Source organism: Cryptomeria japonica, chromosome 8 (genome assembly GCF_030272615.1).
Source record: "Cryptomeria japonica chromosome 8, Sugi_1.0, whole genome shotgun sequence".
Taxonomy (NCBI): domain Eukaryota; kingdom Viridiplantae; phylum Streptophyta; class Pinopsida; order Cupressales; family Cupressaceae; genus Cryptomeria; species Cryptomeria japonica.
Genome location: NC_081412.1, coordinates 105,328,728 through 105,345,184, shown reverse-complemented (window position 1 = coordinate 105,345,184; position 16,457 = coordinate 105,328,728).

Sequence of the window (16,457 nt, the reverse complement as noted above, 5' to 3'; positions counted from 1 at the left end):
TTAGGTTGTCTTACTAGTTTACTATGATCATGTTTGTTTGCAATACCAGAGATTTCACCAACTTCAAAGCCAAGGCCATTTGTATCTCCATTAGGTTTCTGATTTTTCAACATGTCATTAAGTTCTTCTGAGATTTTCTTGAATTTCTCTTTGTGTTGATTTGTAGTAGCCAACTCATTTTCTAAGAAATCTTTATGTCTCATCAGTTTAGTTCTATCATTTTGTGTATGCATCCAATCTGTCTTCAATATATCATTTTCATGACTAAGTCTTGTGTTTTCATTTCCAGCATCATTTAGTCTTCTAACCAAGTCATATTCATTCTTCTTTCTATCTTCAATGTCTTTACAAAACCTCATAGTCATATCTTGCATCTCATTCTTCATTGTACTTTTTTCTTGTCTCTGTTTGTTCACAAGGTCATTAAGAGTTTCTTTTTCATCATCATCACTCTGCATCTTCTCTGAACATTATCTTCTTTTGTTCCTTGCAATAGTGAGATTTTTTTGAAGTCCTAAATGATTTCCTGTGCAGCCTTTAGATCATCTTCAAGTTTGATATTCTTCAACTTTTCTGCATCATAGTCTGAAAGAGCTATTTCCAATTGCTTTCTCAAGTTTTCTATCTCTATCAGTGTCAGAATCTTCCTCAAGCTATTAGGATTTTGAAAATAAATGACCAAGCTCTCATACCAATTGTTAGGATTCCCAAAGATACTGAGAGGGGGGGGGGGGTGAATTAGTATCAAACCGCTTAATGGATTTTCTGAACTTATTAAATGAATTGCATTCCAAAACAGTGTATCGGTAAACCAAAATTAATGCAATAAATAAGAACAGTAAACACAACATAGAAAGAATACCATAACACAATATTTTTAATGAGGAAACCCAGTGTGGGAAAAACCTCGATGGGATTTGTGACCCACAATATTCTCTCACTGGCCAATAAGTGAATATTACTGATACAATAGGGGCCTACACATGCAGGAAGGCCTACTGCCTAAAGCTCACTGCATAAATATAAAAAGGAAGTCTCACTGACTTACAAAAGTGGATTATGGAAATCCAATGTGATGTAGTGCTTCGGTTCAGCATCTACTATGCCAGGTTTAGTACCGGTTTAAGCTCATGCAATAATCATAAACCTTACTCCAAAATCTACCTCAATATTCATACATAATATCCACCTATTCATATATTACCTATTACAAATGTTCTAGAAGATCTCATACTTATACATGAGCCTTATTACAATATGCCATGGAGGCTTATAAAAAGATATTACAATAAAATGCATTATGTAATAAACAAAATCCTATCGGCTAAGGTGTCGGTAATCATCTTTTTGCTGTCAATGAACTATATGTCGGTGTAGAGTCTATCAGTGTCGGTGCTTGCCGGTGTCATAGGATTGTAAGGTTTTCATTAATGACAATACCTTCAATCACCTACAATTTCTCATTGAAGTGTGCATTTCCCAACAATCTCACCCACTCTGACACCTCTGGGTGACCACTGACCACTACTTGACCAAATAGGTCTTGATAAGTCCTCATAGGTTACATAGCATGAGATGGCATAAATGCCTTACATAGTTGACAATACATCATGAAATGGTCTAATTTACCTTATTAAATCAAAAAAACAATAAATAACCAAACATGTAGATCCCCTTGAGTCACTGGGTGCTCCTGCACCATACTCTCGGGGGTGGAAAAGCTCAAGTCCCTTGAGGAAATGGATCAGCAATAGAAGTACCATGCTTCAAAATGTCTTGTTCACTCATCCATGTGGAATCTTCAGCATGAAAGCTACTCCATTTGACAAGGTACTCCTTGTAGGTCTTATTTCTAGTCTTCATGACCACCTTGGTGTCCAATATGCTCTCCAACTTCAAGGGTTGCCTAGGTGGTAGATCCTTCACCAAACCTTCATCTCCATCTGATTGTAAACCTACATCTAGACCTGCAATAGTGCCTTTGTAAGGAAACAAATCCGAGACATTAAAAATGGGATAATTCCTAAGACTTGAGGAAGTTCAATCTCATAGGCATTAGGACCAAATTTATGCACAATCAGGCAAGGTCCAATCTTCTTCATGAGCAACTTAGTTAGTTACCCTTTAGGGAGTCTCTCTTTTTTCAGGTGTTCCATCACCAAGTCCCCTACCTTATACTGCACATCTCTCTTCTTCTCATTATCCTTCTCTTTGTACTTTTCAGTGTTCTTGTGAAGGTTTTCTCTCACCCTATCATGGATGTCTTTCATAGCCAATGAAAAATCCTCTCCTTGAGCACTCCTTCTTTCCAATCCTTGCAAGTCCCTTAATTTAAGAATACCCCTTGTATGAATCCCATATAACACCTCAAAAAGGGCTTCGTCCTGTGCTTCTATTGATAGAATAATTATAAGAAAATTCATCTCGAGGGATGATCATATCCCAAGCTTCTCAAAGTTTCTTTGTAAGACATCTAAGAAGATTTCCCAAGGATCTAATCACTACCTCAGTCTGTCCATTAGTTAGAGGGTGATATGATGATGTAAAGGATAATTGATTCCCCAACTTCTTCCGCAATGTATGCCAAAAGTGGCCCACAAACTTAGAGTCCCTATTTGTCACAATGCTGAGAGGCAAACCATGTATTCTAACAATTTATTTAAAGAATAAGCTAGAAATATGGGAAGCATAATTAGTAAATTTACATGGCAAAAATTGAGCCATCTTATTGAATCTATCAATCACAACAAAAATACTATCAAAACCTCTTTGAGTTCTAGGAAGACCCAACACAAAATCCATGTTGCTACTCTCCCATGGCCTACTAGGAATAGGGAGTGGTTGATATAAACCTACATTTGATGATGTTCCCTTAGCCCTTTGCCATATGCTACAACTTTCAACAAAATTCTTGACATCTAATTGCAACTTGGGCCAAAAATAGAACCTCTTCACCTGTTCCAATGTTTTATCAAGTTGAAAGTGACCCCCCAAACTGCCATAATGATTTTCCTTGCTAATGTTCTCCCTCATGGAGAATTTAGGAATACACAATTGGCTCCCTTTGAGCAACAACCCCTACTACAACAAAAACTCAGAAAAATCAAAATGACATGAATCTGAAAATTGATTGCAAACCTCATAGATTTTGTTGAAATCTTCATCATCTTGATACATGTTCTTGAGGGAATCAATTCCCACACTTTGCAACTGAATTTATTGCACCATGCACACCCTTCTATTCAATGCATTTGCCACTTTATTTCCCTACCCCTTCTTGTATTTTATGGTAAATGTATAGGCTTGAAGATGTTCAACCCACTTCATATGCTTGTGACTAAGCTTCTCTTGTCCATTCAGAAAACCAAGAGCATGATTGTCAGTATAAAAAATGGATTTTATAGGTAAAAGGTGATGCTTCCATTTTCTCAAGGCTTACACTATTGCATACAACTCCAAATCATATGTAGAATACTTACTTTTAGCATCATTGAGTTTCTCACTAAAGAAAGCCACCAATCTATCTTCTTGACTTGAGACAACCCCTATGGCAAGATTACTAGCATCACACTCCACTATGAACAACTTGTTAAAATCATAGAAAACAAGAATAGGTTGTTGTGCTACTCTCTTTTGTAGATATTCAAAATATTCATTTTCTTCATTTGACCAAGAAAAATTACACTTTTGACCTCCCTTGATTGTGTCTAGGATGGGTGCACATATATGACTGAAATTTTTTATGAACTTTTTATAAAATGTTGCCAATCCATGGAAACTCCTCACATCACCTACTATCTTAGGTGTTTCCGTGTCAAGATAGCCTCTGTTGGCCATTTGGTGGAATTGATTATGTGTTTCATTGATGTTTTGTCATTGATATCAACACTAGTTGTTTGGATGCTTTACCGACACCCTTCTAGTCCTGGTAGGTTAAGTGTTTCTGGTTAACTTGGATCTGGTATGATTTGGTAGGCTCCAGTATAGTCTGGTGATAGAATTGGTTTGTTCATGATACTTATACTCATATTTGGTTAGTTGGTTTTGATCTGGATATTGTATGTTGTACTTCTTACTTACAAGATTGGTTTCTAGTTTTGATGAGGGTTTCACTGACAAAGCTTTTGTGGATATTTTTTATGAAGTGCATAAGTTGTGTTGGTGCAGCTTTTAATGGAGTTTTAGGACTTTGAGACTTGGTATTTGGAGATCATTGTTGAAGTGTGTGGACCTATACTTGGTCCTGGTTGATCTAGGTTATGGACCGGATTTAATGTAACGTGTGGATAGGACCTATTAATGTATTTTTAGGATGTCTTATGTGTTGATATTAATTGTTTGGTCTAGGGCCAACATGGTTTTTAATTATGTAAATGGTTTATTGTCTGGTGGTTGACCTGATTGTTTATGGTCGAGGGTTTGTATAAATAAATGTAAGATCACATTGTAGATCATCATGGTCATGTTAGAGGTCATGGTGAAGGAATGTAATGTGTGAATAAATGTAATATAATTCAGGCAGAGGAGTTGGTAGATCACTAAAGATGGAATTAGGTTTATGTAAGATGATTTAGTCCTTCGGTATTGAGCTTAATTAGAATTGTACTCAGGCATAGGAGATGTTATTTTTTTGCATTTCAACACTTCTCTGGATTGTAGTCTAGATTTATATGTAGTCAGTGAGGCTCCTTTTGTGATTAGAACTGTGCTCTAGGTTGTTGGCCTTCCTGCAAGTGCAGACCCCTTTAGTGTAATTCACATACTTACTACAGAATTATTATCTGACTCTGGGTAGGCTTCCCACTATGGTTTTTCCTTTTATCAGGTTTTCCACATACAAATCTTGGTGTTATATGGATGGATTTTGTTCTGTGATTATTGTTTATGATTAATTGATTAACTTCTATTCTGGCTTTAATGTTTTGGGTTCCGGTATTAAAGTTTTAATTAATGAATGTTCCTGTAATATATGACAATTCACTCACCCCCCCCTCTCAAGTGTCTTCCACTTATCTGAAATGTCTAACAATTGGTATCAAAGCATTGGTCCTCTCTGCAGAAAGCTTAGCTACTTGAGGAAGATCCTATGGTGACTAATAGTTAAAGTTCATCTAGTTCTTCTATAGCTATCTTTCAAAGGGATATTTCAAGGCTTGATGGAACAAATTATACAGTATGGAAGATTCAGATGGAGACTAAGTTGAGATGTGTTGGCAAGGATATTTGGGAGATCACATAGAATGGTGTCACACCCTATAATCTGGGATATGGTAATCCTCCTCTAGAAAACCTGGACAAGGAGATTGAGAATGATTGTAGACAAAGAGAAGCCCTCTTGTGTGCACTTTCTGATCAACAAATAATGGGATTAACCGACAAATCATCTGGAAAGGCTATATGGGATAAGTTGGAGACTCTTAATGAAGGTGACACTACAATGATTATTGCTAAACTTGATGGTTACTAGGTGAGATATGAAAACCTGAAGATGGAAGAAGATGAAAGGATTAAAGCATTCATGGAAAGGGTAAATGAGATTGTTATGGGAATTCAATGTTTTGGTGGAACTCTGAGTGAAGATGAAATTGTTTCTAAAGTCCTGAGAGCCCTACCACTGGCTTACAAAATGAAGGCTACTTCTATTAATCAATTGATAATAATGGCTAATACATCTATCAATAGAGATACTTTGGTTGGGAAACTATCTGCTTTTGAGCTTGAGGAATTTGGACCTTCTAGAGCTATGAAGACTGAACCTTCTTTTCATGCATCTACATCTGCAACCGGTAAGAAAGAATGGAAAGATTTATATGCAAGGGAGTTAGAAGATATGAAGAGAGAAGATGATGAGTTTTAGCAACTTGAAGCACTATTTTATAGAAGAGTACTGAAAGGACTGGTAGGAAGTAAGTATGAAGGAAAAACACCTTTTAAATGTTTTGCATGTAATAAGATTGATCATTTTGCATCTAGATGTCCTAAAAGGAATTCAAGATTTGAAGAAAGAGTTAAAAGATCTTTTAAGCCTAATCCTAGATATCAAAACAAATATAAGTACAAGAAAAACAAATACTAATCATGCTACAAAGTAGATGAGGAAGGCATTACTGATTCAGATGATGAACCAACAGAAGACTCTGCTAGTGGATCCGACAATGGGAAGGAATGGGTGTTCTTGTCTATCAGGAAAGATGATCCGACACTAGAAGAGAATGTACTTGAGGAGAAGGCACTTGCTGCTAAAATTAAAGACAAGGATGAATGGGTAATTGACAGTGGTTTTTGAAATCATATGACTAGAGATAAAGGGAAGTTTCTATCTTTGCAAGAATTTGATGGTGGATTAGTTAGATTTGGAGATGACAAGGCAGGTATGATCAAAGGAAAAGGAACTATATCATTGGATGGTAAGAACAATACTGACAATGTTTATTATGTTGAAATTTTGAAGCATAATATTTTGAGTGTAGGACAATTGGTAGATAAGGGATTTCAATTGTAGTTCAAGGTTGGAAAATGGAAAATCATTAACAGATCTAGCTTGGAGATTGCAATTGGTACACAGACAAAAGGTAATATATTTCATTTTAACTTTGGTGAGAAGACATGTTTGATTACACAAATTGATGAGAGTTGGCTATAGCATAAAAGGATGTGTCATGTGAATTTTGATTGCATTGTGAAGATCAGTTCAACTAAGGTTGTTAGGGATATACTTGAGATTATGAAGCCCTATAATCTAGTATGTAAAGAATGTCAAATAGGTAAACAAGTCAGAACCTCTTTTAGGAGTATACAAGATAAATCAAATGATGTTCTTGATCTTATTCATACTGATTTATGTGGTCCTGCTAGAGTTAAAAAATTTCATGGTGATATATATTTCATGCTAATCATTGATGATTATTCTAGAATGATGTGGGTTACTTTTTTGAGAGAAAAATTTGAAGCATTTGAAAAGTTTAAAATCTTTAAGGCTAAAGTGGAAACTGAGACAGAATTGAAGATTAAATATTTGAGATCAGATCATGGTGGAGAATTCACATCCGGTGAGTTTAATAACTTTTGTGACAAGTATGGTATAAGAAGATAATTTTTTGCTCCTCGGACACCTCAGCAGAATGGAGTTGTGGAAAGGAAGAACAAAACTATCTTGGATGCTGCTAGAAAAATGATGATGGAAGCTAAACTACCTCATATCTACTAAAGAGAAGCAGCGAGTACAATGGTTTATACATTCAACAGAGTACATATCAAAGGAGAAACGGGTAAGACACCTTATGAATTATGGTTTGGCAATACACCTATAGTTAAGTATTTCAGAATTTTTGGTAGTAAATGTTATATGAGGAGAGATGATACTATTGGAAAATTTGATCCTAGATGTGATTAAGGCATATTTCTTGGTAATCTACAAACCTAAGAAAAATTTCATCTCACCAATCATGGACATTTCAAATTTATTTTTCATGTTGTTAGCAAATTCCATGCACAGTTTATCTTCTCCTCTAAAAATGATATCACCAACAAAAACTTCAATAATCAAAATATCATTATCAATGATCTTATAATATAGATTACTATCAGATTTGCCTTTAGTAAAACCAAGCTTCAAAAGATATTTATCCAACCTTGCATACCAAGCTCTAGGAGCCTGTTTCAAACCATATAAAGATTTCTTCAATCTACAAACCATGTCTTTGTCATTTGTCAGTGAAAATCCATCAAGTTTCTCAATGTAAACTTCTTCCTCAAACTCACCATTCAAAAATGCATATTTGAAATCCATTTGATAAACCTTATAGTTCTTATAAGCTACGTAGGCAAGAAATAGTCTAACAGCTTCAATTATAGCTACAGGTGCAAATGTCGCACCATAATCAATTCCTTCTATTTGAGAATATCCTTTACAAACCAATCTAGCCTTGTTCCTTATAACTTGACCATCTTCATTCAGTTTATTTCTAAAAACCCATTTAGTTCCAATAACATTCTTATTTTTAGGCCGAGAAACTAAAGACCAAGTTTCATTCTTTTCTTTTTGATCTAATTCATCTTCCATAGCTTTTAACCAATGTTTATCCTTACAAGCTTCAATAACATTTGCCGGTTCAACTTGAGAAATAAGACATACCTCTTCATTTGCCAGTTTTCTTCTTGTCATTACTCCCTTGGTCCTATCTCCAATAATTTGATCTTCAGAATGATTTAATCTTACATACCTCAGAGTCTTTTGAACTTCAGGTTCACCACTCTGATCATCAGTCACAGTTGAATGTTCAGACTATGTCGGTGTAACTATTTTATCTTCTTCTACCAGTTGAGGAATTGCTAGTTTAGTTATGATCATTTCCATTGTCAGACAAAAACTTCTCAGCTTATCAAGTTAAAACAATCCTGACCGGTTGTCTTCATCACTGAAATTAACCATGGGTATACTGGTTAAACACAGTAATGCTTCAAACAACTAAACTGGTAAAACTAAATACAAAACAAAAACTGGTTAAACTCAGTACAGACAAAAACTTCTCAACTTATCAAGTTAAAATAATCTTGACTGGTTGTCTTCATCACTGAACTTAACCATGGGTATACTGGTTAAACATAGTAATGCTTCAAACAACTAAACCGGTAAAACTGAATACTTCAAATATCATTAAGCACTTGACAACTACTTCACCAATATACATGTGCATGTGTTGTATCAGTGATACCATAACCATTAGCTCTGCATGCATAATCACTTAAACAAAGAATACTCAATCATCACATGAAAAATGCACAACTCATGACACATAGAATTTTCACGTGGAAACCCAAATGGGAAAAACCATGGTGGGGATGAATACCCACAAGCTTGTTTTTGAACTCTTTTGAAGCTTGCTCTATTAGGAGCCTAGTCTGGTTAAAGACTTTACAATAAGGTTCTGCTAGGAACCGATCCTGTTAAAGATTACCCAGTAGAGGAATGGCTATATACCATGTTAAAGTTTGAAACCCTGTTAAAGGTTACCTTGATGAGGATTTGAAGAACTTAATGAACTTGAGTCACCCGGTTGGAGGTTTTACAATAAGCCTGTTAAAGCTATCCGACAAAGGGATTTTCCTATTGTTGAAATGGTTAAAAGGCAACATGTAAAGCTCTGATCTAATAACAACACTATATGATAAGGCAAATCCTTTTCAGTTCCTCTACTCTACAATCACACTCTGCAGTTTTCCACTCATCTACTCTCCAATCACACTTTGTATCTTTCACTCACTAGTCTAGCAAGTATCTCATCACTCGGATACACACACAACATTTGCCAACAATTTACAATAACAAACATCATCGACCTTATAGAAAAAAATTAGGTCGGTAGTGTAAACCCTAAACCCTAAACATTTTGGGTGTACAATTACAAGCATTCCAATCTTGACCGTCCAAACATTTGCTTAGAATAAAACAATCTCAAATAGATCACAAGACATTCTGCATCATCCATTCTTCACTACACATAGAAATCAGTAACCCATCACGCTTTCTTCTCATACCGCTAAGAAAAATGTTCATTCTTGAGGCAGACATTTAATGCAATCGATCTTCACATGCAAGATCCTCAAGCAAATCCTTCATGTGCACAAAACTGACATGGCATCTCAATCTCATCCATATTTCTTAGCTAACTCATCACACCATGTCACTGGTTGCATCGCACAAGCTAGATTGCCAAAACAAAAACCCTAGAGCTGAGACTACCAACCGATAGTCACACTTAGTGAAACCCTGACACCGGTTCACTATATCTCTTCATATCGATTCTCCAACTTGAACATCAATAACAACTTCTTCCAATCTTCATACCGGTTCACCTGTACTTATTGACATCAATGACAACATACATTATCATCATATGCCAACAATCTCCCCCTTTGGCATTGATGGCAATACTCAGTGTAGCATTGCAACTAAAAACATCATAGACTAGTGCAACTAAAATATCTTCATCATCAGATATCTTCTCCCATATCATACATCGGATTTCTTCTCCCCTTTAACAACAATGCCAAAGTGGAGGCACAAACTCCCAATCTCCACTTATGTTGCTCCCCCTATGGAGTAGCATCCTTCAACACATCAACCTTGTAAGATTTGTCACTGTAGTACCTGACTGATGTGGAGCACACATTTTTTAATTTACTTCATGAAGGGGTAGAACCCCTAATTCACCTCTCAAATAGGTAAATGTAGTCTTTTGTAAGGCCTTAGTGAATATGTCTGCTAGCTGCTCTTTACTGGAAACATGTTGTAATACAACCACTTTGTTTTGAACCTTCTCTATCAAGAAATGATACTTGAGATCAATGTGCTTAGTTCTACCATGCAATATTGGATTCTTGGAGATATTGATTGCACTTGTGTTATCACAAAATATACTCACCGATTTAGATATAGGTACTTTGAAACCATCCAATACATATTTCATCTAGATTACTTGAGTGTAATTCATAAATGCTGCCACATACTCCGCTTCAGTTGTAGATTGAGAAGTACAACTCTACTTCTTACTCATCCATGAGACTAGTCTTCCACCAAGAAAGAACGCTCCACCGGTTGTGCTCTTCCGGTCGTCCACATTACCTCCCCAATCTACATCGGTAAATACCTTGAGATTAAAATCACCATTGTATGCATACCACAATCCATAATTGACTGTCCCTTTCAGGTATCTAAGAATCCTCTTGACTGCTACCAAGTGGGATTCCCTTGGACTTTTCTAAAAATGAGCTACTATGCCCACTACATGAGCAATATCTAGTCTGATGTGTACCACATAGTGCATCTTACCTATCATTGACCAATACTTCTTCTCATTTACCAATGCTAAATAATCTTCTTTAGTCAATTTACATCCAGTCACCATCGGTGTACCAGCTAGTTTGCTTTCCTCCATGCCAAAGGTCTTCAATATCTCTTTGACATACTTAGATTGGGTAATAAAGATACCCTCTTTCATCTACTGAATCTGTAAACCAATGAAGAACTTTATTTCTCCAATCAAAGACATTTCAAACTCTTTCTTCATTTCATCATCTCCTCCAAAGATTATGTCATCTACAAACACTTCAGAGATCAGAATCTAATCACCTTCAGATTTCAGGTAGATGTTGCTATCTTCACTTGTTCTCTGAAATCCTCTCTTCACAAGATGAGAGTGGAATCGTTTATACCATGCCCTTAGTGCCTGTTTCAATCCATACAGGGCCTTGTGTAATCTACAAACCATGTTACTATCTTCTGATAAGGCAAACCCATCCGGTTTCTCAATATACACTTCCTCTTCTAGGATTCCATTTGAGAATGTAGACTTCACATCCATCTGATATACCTTAAATCCCTTAAATGCTACAAATGCAAGTAGCATTTGAACACCTTCTAGTCTAGCCACTAGGGCAAAGGTTTCTCCATAGTCTTCTCCTTCTTCCTGAGAATATCCCTTGCATACAAGTCTTTCCTTGTTCCTTACAACTATGCCTTCTTCATTCAGCTTATTCTTAAGACCCATTTGGTACCTATGACATTTTTGTGTTTTGGTCTAGGTACCAAAGACCATGTTGCATTCTTTTCTATCTGGTCTAGCTCCTCTTCCATTGCCTTAATTGAGTCTTCATCTATAAGTGCTTCTCTAGAAGTCTTAGGCTCAAATTTAGAAATCATACAAGAGTTTTCTTTCACCTTTCTCCTTGTGAGTATCCCTGCATCTTTATCTCCTATGATCTACTTCAGACCATGATGTAGTTTCACATATCTAGGAATCACTCTAGTTGCTTCTGCTTGCTTTTCCTCTTCTTGTTCATCTCCATCTTCTTCTTCACCTACTGTAGCTTCTATCAGTATAGGAACACTTAGGTCTTTGCTTGTTTCTTTCTTAACCAGTTCCCAGAAGTTTACACCCGGTTCATCTTCCACTTGCTCACTATAGGTTTCCTTAGGTTTCTCAGGGAATTCATCAACCCTAATATTGATACTCTCAACAATTTTTTGTGTCCTATTGTTGTAGCACTTGAGAGATTTTCTCTTAGTGGAATATCCCAGAAATATTCCTTCATCACATTTATCATCAAACTTGCTCAGATGCTCACCTCTCTTGATGTAACTCTTACTTAAAAATACTTTAAAGTAACTCACAGTGGGAGTCTTCCCAGTCCAATACTCATAAGGGGTTTTATCTTTACCTTTCTTGATGAGTACCCAGTTCATAGTATAGACTATAGTGCTCACCGCTTCTCCCCAAAAAGTCTGAGCAACCTTTCCTTGGATGAAAATTTTTCTGGCCGCTTCAACTACAGTCCTGTTATTCCTTTCTGCTATGATGTTTTGCTGTAATATCCTTGTAGTAGACAACTACCTCTTGATACCATTCTCTTCACAGTACTTGTTGAATTCATCAGAAGTGAATTCACCTCCTTTATAAGTTCTTAGACATTTTATCCTTTGACCACTTTCCCTTTCTACTAATGCTCTAAATTCTTTGAACTTTCCAAATGCCTCAGACTTGTCTGTCAAGAATGTGACCCACATCATTCTTGAGCAATCATCAATAAGAATCATGAAATACCTATCTCCCTGAATACTTCTAGTTTTCATAGGACCACAAATATCGGTATGCACAAGATCAAGTAAGTTTTCTATTGAAAAAAACTTACCTTTGAAATTTGAGGAAGACATCTTCCCAAGTTGACATTCTCTGCATAAAGAATTATCTAGTTTGTTCAGCAAAGGCAATCCTCTTACTGCCTTGATCTTACTCGCCTTTACAATATTATCAAAGTTCATATGATAAAGTCTCCTATGCCATATCCAACTGACATCAAACTTTGCCATCAAACACCGACTAATCTTGGCATTCAACTGAAACAAGTTTCCTCTGGTCTGCTTATCGGTGGCAATAAGTTCACCACTCTTTCCAATTATATTGTAGACTCCACCTTTGAACTCCAAAATGAGTCCTTTGTCATTTAGCTAAGCAACACTCAATAGGTTATTCTTAAGACCTTCTACCCAGTAGACATCATCCACACTGCTCTTTCCATTTAGTGAAATGGATCCTTTACCTTTTACCAAGCATGGTGCATCATTGCCAAAATGGACAACACCTCCATCATATTCTTCTAGGGACATAAACTTTCTCCGGTCACCAGTCATGTGGTGAGAACACCCGCTATCAATAATCCACTCATTAGAGTTATCAATGTGAGAGATAAGTGCTTTCTTGTCATACACTTCTTCCTTTACAACTACAAACACTATGTCCTCATTCTCTTCATCCTTAGATTCTTCATCAGTAACACCTTCATCAACTACAATAAGACAATTTCTTCTACTTCCTCCTTTATACTTTATAAACCTCTCCAATTTATCCTTATTTTCATTGTTAGGACAGTTAACAGCTATATGTCCTATCTTATTGTAGGAAAAACATTTTAAAGGAATCTTACCTCTGTATTTTCTAGTGCCTTTTGGAAGTCTCCTGGAAATAAGATCTTCAAACTCCATCAGAATCTCTTCATCATCCATACCTATGATTTGCATGGATTCATAATTGGTACTTCTTTTCCTTTTCTGTTTGGTGCAATATATTCTCTAGAAGCCGACTCAGTCTTCTGAACACTGCCATCATAGCTATTCAACTCATATGTTGTCAACTTTGCAATGATAGAGTCTAAGGATACCTTGGTTTTGTCGATAGACCTTAGCTCCTGAATAGCAGCAACTCTGATTGCATAGACCAGTAATAATGATCTCAAAACTTTACTGACAATGGCGGCATCATCAATTATTCCACCAGTGCTCTTGATATCTCCAACCATAGTCTTGATCCTTATGCCATATTGTTTAATGGTATCCCCTTCAACCATCCTCATGTCTTCAAATTTTCCTCTAAGACTTTCTTCCTTAGCCTTCTTGACATGCTCATCACCACCATAAATGGTTTCCAGTGTGTCCCATATATCCTTAGGAGTGTCCTTATCGTGTACATCAATGAACTCAATATCAGACAAACTGCTAATAAGGGCTTCCATGACTTTCCCATTTTCTTGAATCTCTCTTTTCTGATCATCGGTTAGAGTCCTAGTGGGGATTACTTAGGCATTCTCAACATAGCTCCAGTGTTGAGCACCCAAACTCTTGATATAAATCTTCATTATTTCCTTCCATATTTTGAAGTTATCTCTATTGAACTTAGGACCTTCCCTCTTCATCATTAAAGCAAGATCTTTTACCTCAAGCGGTTAAGCTTATATCACCGAGGACTTGGAGTTGCTTTGATATCAATTGATGAATAATGATGAACAAAAAATACCCTAACTGCTACTGAGAGGAGGGGGTACATCAGTACAGACAAAAACATCTCAACAACTTATCAAGTTAAAACAATCCTGACTAGTTGTCTTCATCACTGAACGTAACCATGGGTATACTTGTTAAACACAGTAATGCTTCAGACAACTAAATCGGTAAAACTAAATACTTCAAATATCATTCAACACTTAACAACTACTTCACCAATATACATATGCATGTCTTGTATCAGTAATACCATAACAATTAGCTCTGCATGCATAATAACTTAAACAAAGAATACTCAATCATCACATGAAAAATGCACAACTCATGACACACAAATTTTTCACGTGGAAACCCAAATGGGAAAAACCACGATGGGGATGAATACCCACAAGCTTGTTTTCGAACTCTTTTGAAGATCGTTCTGTTAGGAGCCTAGTCCAGTTAAAGACTTTACAATAAGGTTCTGCTAGGAACCGATCCTATTAAAGATCACCTGGTAAAGGGATGGCTATATACCCTATTAAAGGTTGAAAACCTATTAAAGATTACCTTGGTAGAGGATTTGAAGAACTCAATGAACTTGAGTCAGCTAGTTGGAGGTTTTACAATAAGCATATTAAATCTACATGACAAAGGGATTTTCCTACTATTGAAATGGTTAGAAGACAATAGGTAAAGCTCAGATATGATAACAACACTATATGCTAAAGAAGATCCTTTTTAGTTCCTCTACTCTGCAATCACACTATGTAGTTTTCCACTCATCTACTCTCCAATCACACTCTGCAATTTTCCCTCACTGGTCTGACAAGTATCTCATCACTCAGATACACACACAACATTTTCCAACAACTTACAATAACAAACATCATCGACCTTATAGACAACAATTAGGTTGGTAGCATAAACCCTAAACCCTAAACATTTTGGGTTTACAATTACAAGCAGTCCAATCTTGACTGTCCAAATATTTTGCTTAGAATAAAATAATCTTAGATAGATCACAAGACATTCTGCATTGTCCATTCTTCACCGCACATAGAAATCAATATCCCATCACGGTTTTTTCTCATACTACTAAGAAAAATGTGCATTCCTAAGGTAGACATTTAATGCAATTGATCTTTACATGCAAGATCCTCAAGGAAATCCTTCACATGCACAAAACTGACATGGCATCTCGATATCATCCTTATTTCTTAGCTTACTCATCACATAATGTCACTAGTTGCATTGCACAAGCTAGATTGCCAAATCGAAAACCCTAGAGCTAAGACTATCAACCGGTAGTCACACTTAGTGAAACCCTGACACTAGTTCACTACATCTCTTCATACCGGTTCTCCAACTTGAACATCAATAAAAAATTCTTCCAATCTTCATACTGGTTCACCTGTACTTATTGAAATTGATGACAACATACATTATCATCATATCATCATATCATCATATGCCAACAGGTTCCCTATCATATGATATAGAATTATTTATGTACTATTCATTGACTTTCACATTAGCACTTTCCACAACTTTCTGCAATCTTTTGTTATAACATCTATATGCTTTTCTCTGAATTGAATAACCAAGAAATATCCCTTCATCACATATAGGATCAAACTTTCCAGTTGAATCATCTCTTTTGATATAGTATTTACTTCCAAAAATTCTAAAATACTTAACAGTAGGTGTATGTCCAAACCATAGTTCATAAGGGGTCTTACCAGTTTCACTTTTTATGTGAACTCTATTGAATGTGTATATTTTTGTACTCGCTGCTTCTCTCCAGTAGATATGAGGCAATTTGGCTTCCATCATCATGTATCTAGTTGTATCCAAAATGGTTTTTTTCTTTCTTTCAACCACTCCATTTTGCTAAGGAGTCCTAGGTGCAGATAGTTGTCTCCTGATTCCATTTGTCTCACAATAACTGTTAAATTCATGAGAAGTGAACTCACCACCATGATCTGATCTTAGACATTTGATTTTCAATCCGGTTTTTGTTTCAACCTTCACTTTAAAGATCATGAATTTCTCAAAAGCTTCAGACTTCTCCCTTAGAAAAGTCACCCACATCATTCTAGAATAGTCATCAATAATCAACATGAAATACCTATCACCTTGA